The following is a 7,676-nucleotide window of genomic DNA, read 5'->3' as shown; positions in this document are numbered from 1 at the left end:
TCCATTGACCCAACGATGAACTATACGTGTTGCGAGGACAAAGAAGAGTGGCCTCTCAGCCGCTCAGCCTTGCAGCAATCTTGGGTCCTTGTTCTAACCCTGTGCAGCACCGTCAGTGCCTGCACTCATTCTATCTGTTCTTGACGTCTACTAGCCTGCTTGAACTGCTCTGACTTCAAAGCTTTCGCCATGAATGCGGAGATGTGATCTTCACAACACTACAGCACCGGTGGCCGACCGGATGGACTACTATCCCCATCAGATACGACGCACCCGCGTGTATGATATCTCATTTGCGTGTGTCGTGTGTGTGTGCGAGTGTGTATCTTTTTCATCATCATCCCACTCATCCCATCCACATGCACTGTACCGCGATTGTTGGGGTGAAACACTTCACCTCATTGGCAATTCGTCATTCATGTAGTCGTTGTTGTTGTTGTTGTTGGCCTCTCCATCGGTTGCGCCTTAATGTTGCACGGTGTCCGTCACTTATGTTTATAATGTACGTACCATTAAACACTCCAATTTGTTCCATAAGCAATGTAGAAGCTGACACGCTACGCTTCCTCATGAACAGACAGCGATATGAGGCCTACAGTTATACACTTTCGCACCGCCTAGCTCGTTTAGGGGCCTGAATGACCACCATACGCATAATGGGCAAAACTGCCTTTTCTCAAGTGACATGCCCACGCTACCTTGTCAGGTAATGCTGAATGACGTTGAGAGTGTATTTCAGGCGCTGGCATGGCGGGACTTCCCAGTGGTTCACACACAGATTTGTCGGCACAGATGGATATTGCCAACTAATTCCCAATGCATTGACTCCGCCCTCCCATAACCATGTTAAATAAAATGTGGCACCGTGGTACCTGTCACAAGCGCGGTTTCTCCCCTGCGAAGTAACATCTTCCTCTCGGGAAGGTAATCTCTAATGTTATGTGGTAATTCGACCTCAATAGATGTATGGAGGATGTAATTGCGACTGATCGTATTCTCATATTGCCAGCCCCCGGCTGCTCCCCGTAGAGCCCGTTCTTGGGGATGGTGGTGCTGGTGGTGGTGATGGTGAAAGGGCTCGCCTTTGTCGGCCTCACAGAGGTGGGCAACGTCACGACTCACGCCCTGGGGGAATGTGCGTTCTCGGGGATAATTCACACAACGCTGTGCCTGTGGCCAATCAGAATGTCCCCTTAGCACCCTCAACCATCCCATCAGGAGCTTTCCCGTTCGGATCGCCGCTCGGCCGTTCCCGGCTCCCATGCTTGCTTTCATGTCGACCGTCCCGTGATCCCAAAATAACTGGAAAACAACACTGGAATGTTCTGGCCAAAACAGACATTTATTGAGTATGTACGTTAGCTGAGACTTCTAAAACATGAATAAGCGCAGCGCGCACCCTATCTGTCGCGTTTGCTAACACATTGTGACCAAGTTTAAGCTTGTAAAGCGCACGCACAGTCTATTCCTAATAATGAACAAATTTTACATGGCCATGTCCTTTTTCGTTGCGTGAAATACGTCGAGTAGTCGAAGCTAAGCAAGGTACTTACGCTCCACGCTTATCTCGGTTGCCAGTTGCCACTGTGTTCCTGAACAGAGGGGTTTAACATGGCTTCAGCTGACGACGGCGTTCCGAAATCTGATACAGTGGGTCGAGAAACAGTACAACAACCATAGAGACACATCATAACGCGTGAGTAAGCCCGCTGCACACAAGTTTTTCAACAAAAGATGACATCATCAAGCCGTCAATTCGCAGCTGCCTACAGTTCACAAGGAAACCGCTGAGGCAGCACGCCCACGCAGGTCGCAGCAAGCGAGAAAGTACGAAGTGTCGTTTTGAATCCTAGCTACGAGATTCTGGCAAACCAACCGGAGCACGTTACGGGTACCTGACCTATGGGAGTCTCCCTTTAGCTCTGTTCGTAATGGTGCTCCTTTTCCGGCCGCGATTGCGTGTAGCTGTGGGGCACTGGTTTTACCTCCAGACGCGCAGCCACCGCTACCTTTATCGGAATCTTGTTGTTGGTCATGTGTCGAATTCAATCTCTCCATAATTTTTATTTACCTATCAACTTACCTTATCGGAGCCTTTGTTTTCTTTTTCTTTTTGTACCGTTGGCACTAAACCCGATGCCTAATCTAATGCGGGATGATGGCGAAGCAACCTCGTAATATAATGAGGAAAGAAGGCATCAGCGTAGCCAGAAAAATATTCCGGGAGGGCGTCTACCGGAACTTTACATGGAGGAGAGGGTTTCAGCCTTACTTTCCCTCTCCCAAATAGACTACCAAAGATATGATTTCACGATGTTTGAACCCCCCGAAATCCCCTTCTGGCAACGCCACTGGAAGAAGGGTCCCTTCTTCACCCGCCATTCCAGCCGATGAAGATCCATGCGTTCCAGAAGTTTACCTGTAGGCAGCTGGTAAAGACTACGGGACTGAACGAAGACAAGAGACACCTGTTTTCTGACTTCAGCAAGATAGTTCGCGCTTTTTTTTTCCTGGCTTCAAGCAGTTTGCCCTCTCTGTGGGACGTATTCAACGCCACAAGGAGAGACTTTTCAGACCCTGCTCATGTAGGTTACGGAGTGTCATGAACCAGGAGAGGACCGATGGCGAGATGCCTGTTATATCACCCGACAAAGAGATTTGCACTCCTGGGGCATCTTCTAATTATTTGAATTAAAGGGGAGGCGATCTCTAGTTAGACGGCAGCAAAAAATAGAAAAGAACATGTCGAGTCGCTTTTGATCGCCAGCGCAGACTGACTCGAGCTGCAGTCTACGATATGACGGAACAAATATAAAAAGGGGTGTATCGTGGGCACGGCTGGTAGATCCACTTGTGGAAACGTTCTTTGCCTGTATTTATTGTGAGGAGTCGAAACACGATGAACATCGACGCTTTTTGCTGTTCTAATGATGCCAGCTCTAATAACGGTGACGGGTGTGCGACGGCAACATTTGTTTACACAAATGAGGAGAGGGAGATACTGCGATCCCCCGTAAACAAATATCGGGCTGTACTCGAAAACACGAAAACAAATAACGCCTCTAAAGGAGCTAAAAACAAGGCGTGGGAGAAGCTTGGCACAGATTACAACTCCCAGCCGAATGTTCGGCCACGGACCGTGAAGTAGCTCAAGAAGTGCTGGGACAATGAGAAGAGCCGCTGGAAAAAGAAGGACTCTCAGGAGAAGCACGACATATACGCCACAGGTCAGTAAGCCATTTCTGTCTTTCAGAAAAATAATTTTGTTTTCCCAGTCCAGAGTTTATCCTGCAGCATGGCTCAGTGCAGAACTCAAATATTTCAATGTGATATGTTTTGAGTGCTGTATATAGTAACTCACGTAGTTAATCAGACGATTTACTAGACCGTCAAATTGCATTTTCTAGCATTACCTGTATAACTCTGGAGAAGGCTGTATGACACACACGGCCCTGAAAAATTTATCACTGTTTCCGTTCGTTCCTCTCAGAGTACTCTACCGGTAAAGTACCGGTATTGTATGCCCACAGGCTCTATTTTGGTGACTCTCTTGGGCTTTATGAAGTCCATAACGCATCATATAGTTCGAATCTTGTGGCAGGAGGAGGACCACGCACATGCCGGCCAATGAGTCCATCGCTTGTCCTTGTGGGGGCCGTGGCGTCACACATGGCAACACGGCTGCCGAACCCTCATGACAGTGACAACCATTACGGTCAACCAGTGTTGTCATTGCCACCAACAACAATATTTGAGTCAATGGTTGACCCAACCAATGATTGTCTCGACGATTTGCAAGGTACCTACCTTCTTTTTTTACGTTCCCGCACTGGTTACTCTCCACTTTTGTTTGTACGGTCAGGATCTGTATTGTTAGTGACACCGATGTGTTGTTTTTATACAGGTACTCCTGCTAGCCAAGCACAGTCGCCACTTCGTGCTTCCAGCGAGGATGCAGGAGCATCAGGTCATGCGCCTCAAACTGTATCGGAGACACACCGTGATCCAGAAACTCCAGCTGTGAGGAGAGGTGGAGGCCGCATAGCCGCGCTGGAGCGAATGTTTGCTCCGGAGAAGGAGGCCCGCGTCGCCGCCTGCAAGAAAACGAATGAGCAGCAGAAGCTGGAGCACCAGCTACGGATGCGCCTGCGAGGCGGCACAACAAGCGAGAGCTCCAGCATCTCGAGTACAGACACATTATAGAGAAAGAGCTGCTCCACCTTGATATAAACATTAAGCAGAACCAGCTAGAATCATTGAGCAGGCAGCTGTAATAGAGAGGAGAGTTGTTTATTTTTTCTTGTTTCAAGCGTCTTTGCTAGAGTTATTGGCAATGATATTTACAAATACAAGGAAAACTGACAACAGCGTGTCAGGATTGCTTATTTATGCCATTTACAAAGCATGCTTACTGAAAGCACCTTGCAATTATGTGCTTGCGCATCTGTGCGCCGTTGACGGAATCCGCAGGGGCGGCAGTGACAGGTAAAACGTGATGCTGCCGTTGCCTTTGTTGGCATTGCGGGGGAGCTGCTGGTGTCGTCAGACCTGAAGGGCACGGCTCATTAAGCATGCGAGCCAAATTGTGCAGTGCAGCACATGCTGCCACAACAACAACAACAACATAGATGAATGGATGATGATGATGTGGGCTGAACCATGCGGCTTTTGCTGCAGCCGCATATCAAGACATGGGAACCGCCGTTTCCAAACGCCGAAGGCTCGCTCCACGCTGTTCCGGGTTCGAATGCGCGCTGCCTGGTACCTGCATAAAACGAAAGGATTTCGTTTAACCCCAAATCTTGTCTTAATTTCAAAAAAACCTCACTTGAAGCACTGCTGCACACACAAAATAGGTGTAATAAACGCTGCATGTTCGATGTTGCGTTGGTCGAATTATTTGTTGGGTCTGAGTTGCATACCTGCGTTCTGGGCTATCTTTTGCGCCTGGGTTGGCCAGAGGCGTCATTAAAAATGTTGTGCAGGCATAGCCTGCGTCTACCAGCAGCAAGCCTGGCACCCGGTGGTGCTCGTACAGGACCCGCGCTCTACTGTTGTCGAATATTCTACTGTCGTGCACGGAACCAGGCCAGCTCGCAACGAGGTCATAGAACTGTAGCTGGGGTCCAGTGATGGCCTGAGTACGGAACAACCAGTTTTCGATTAGAAAGCCGCCACGATATGAAAATTTGCATTGTAATCATAGAAGGTGTCTGGGAATTTTTAAATTAACATTATAACAATTATGAATAACTCTGTATTACTGAGCTGAGCCGCCCTAGTTGCAAACAAGATTCAAATATGATGTATGGGCACAGTTTTTGCACACGTAATGCAATATAATGTATAGCTTTATATATGGCATCAACTCCGCCCAGCTTCTTCTTTTTTTTTTTTCGCTTTTCTTTTCCAATAACAAACAGAAACAGACTTACGTGTACGTTGATCGAAAAATACCCCTTCCTGTTACGAAAAACCTCCCTATCGGGACCTCCGGGTCCCTTTATCCTCACGTGGGTGTAGGCAATGCATCCAGTGACCCTTGGGAATTTGCCAATTTGGTAGAAATCCCTCATTGTTGCGTCGAACTCCTCTGCGGCCTCGGGAAACTTCACAAGCTTCTTAAAAAGTGTACTTGCGTAGGAGCTGTGATATCCTTTCCACAACGCGGCACACTGTCGGTTGTGACACATTCACAAGATCCCCTACGATGACTTGGAACGTCCCTGCGCCATAAAAACGCATTGCAATGAGCAGCTGTAGCATGGGAGGTAGGGGCAGCCCTCGGTTGCATACGCTATCTTCCAGCGGCAATGTTTCAAAAAGCCTTTGTACGGTTGCCTTCGTGAAACGGTAGCGCACGAGGAATTCATTGTTGTCAAAATGTTCAACGCGATTTTGATGGTCCCTTAAAGAACGTCGTCGCACACCGGTAGCGTAGTCGGCATCCAGGTGAAAGAACTCATCTTGGCTCAAAACGCAGTCCATGAAAGCCGCGAACGACCTATCTTCCGCCATGACACCAGTTAAACTCGAGTTGAGGAGCGCTCTCGAGGTAGCGCCGATGCTACCTCGACATTCTCGAGATATGCTCAGGGAAGTTCCTCCACTCAAGGAGTGTTTCGAGTCAAGGTCTATTTATGAACCGCAAAACCGGCCTCGAGGAGCAGCTCGAGTCGAGTTTCGAGTCGAGGCTTGTTCAAGAATACGGCGGTGAGCGTGCCATAGAAATCATGAGTACAAAGGCTAGAAGAAAAGCTGGGAGAGAGAGTGATGGGGGAAGCAAAGGAGTTGTACGGAGGCAAGACCCTCTCCCAATGTCCAAGTCCGGGAGGCGCCATGGTCGATATTGTGGATTGGGCCGGATCCCGCCACAGCCTTTCCACGTGTGAAGACCAGGCACGTTCGGCGCAATGGTATCCAATCCAATGCAAGTCCCTTCCGCTTCCGCTCTGCTCCGCGTGCCATGCCGTGTGCGAAGTGTGTTTGTATTGTCTGCCATCACCTGTGCGCTTGGATTCTCTAGGGAACGAGTACCGTACGGTTTAAACCTTGTGCTGCAACATGAAAAAACAGCGCACGGAACTCGTAGGAGCCACCGTTCGTAACACGCTAGGCCTTACCGTATCGATCATGGCGTCTCACATGTTGATGATGCTCCTCTTCGCTGCTTGGTTTCTAGTTATTATGAGAGTTATATGGAACGTGCGGGTGTGCGGTGGTAAGTTTGAAGTATACATTGGATTGCGAACCAAGTACGAGTGCCAGGCCAAGTAGGCGACAAAGGAAAACAGAATGCGATCGACGGCGACGGGCTGCCGAGACTGAAGAGCAACGTTAGCAAAAGAGAATTGAGGAAGCAAAAGAAGGAACATAAGAAAAGAAGCAAAAGAGAAGACAGGAAGCAAAAGAAGGAATCAAAGAAAAGAAACCAAAGAAAAAGGAGGAACTTTTATGCTAACGTATTTCCAAAGGATCCACCAATGGATCTTCCTATTTTTTTAGATCGACAGGTTCTTCGGATGCGGTTTTTAATGGAACTTTGAATAACTTTCGTGCGGGTTCAATGTGATTCGATATTAGAGACTCGCATGCGAAGGGGTGTATGAAAGCGTCCAGCTCTGGCAAAACGGCACGCCAGATTGTACCCACCGAGAGATGCACCCGGAAAGATGGGCCAATATTTGCCCGATTTCTTAAAATTTCTTTTGAATACTTGTGCGGCGACCCTGAATCGGCTTTACAAGCTCCCGTACTGCTGCTGGAGTCTCATGTTTATGTCCTCTTTTTGCGCCCACCATCAATCTTCATCATCTTCAACCAGGGTCTCAGTTCGCCTTCTTCCAGAGACAGCGCCAGCATTGCCCACACATGTAAAGCCAACGAAGCCAATCATTCATAGTGTAACCACAGTAACAACGCCCGCAAAAAAAAAAAGAAAAGAAAAAATCTTTCCGCAATAGCTCTGGATGAAACTTTGAGCACGTAGTCCATCGAGATTTTAAAAAGAAATCATTATCTCATAACTCTGGACTGCAACTGTGTGTTGTCTCCCGCGGACAATTATCTAAACGACTGAAGAACACTTTAATTCGACTCCCCTAAGTTTTTCAAAGCGGCAGAATCGGTCGTTTGGTTCGTTCAGAAACGGCACCTAAAACTCCATTATATACATC

General features: G+C 48.2%; 1 pseudogene; it reads right to left on the bottom strand.

The window, feature by feature from the left end:
- Positions 1-4,408: 4,408 nt before the first annotated feature.
- LOC135383891 (putative nuclease HARBI1) lies at positions 4,409-5,886 on the bottom strand (annotated as a pseudogene).
- Between the last annotated feature and the right edge of the window lie 1,790 nt (positions 5,887-7,676).

The sequence above is a fragment of the Ornithodoros turicata genome, chromosome 2 (assembly GCF_037126465.1).
Source record: "Ornithodoros turicata isolate Travis chromosome 2, ASM3712646v1, whole genome shotgun sequence".
Taxonomy (NCBI): Eukaryota; Metazoa; Arthropoda; class Arachnida; order Ixodida; family Argasidae; genus Ornithodoros; species Ornithodoros turicata.
This window is presented reverse-complemented; position numbering and strand designations above follow the sequence as displayed.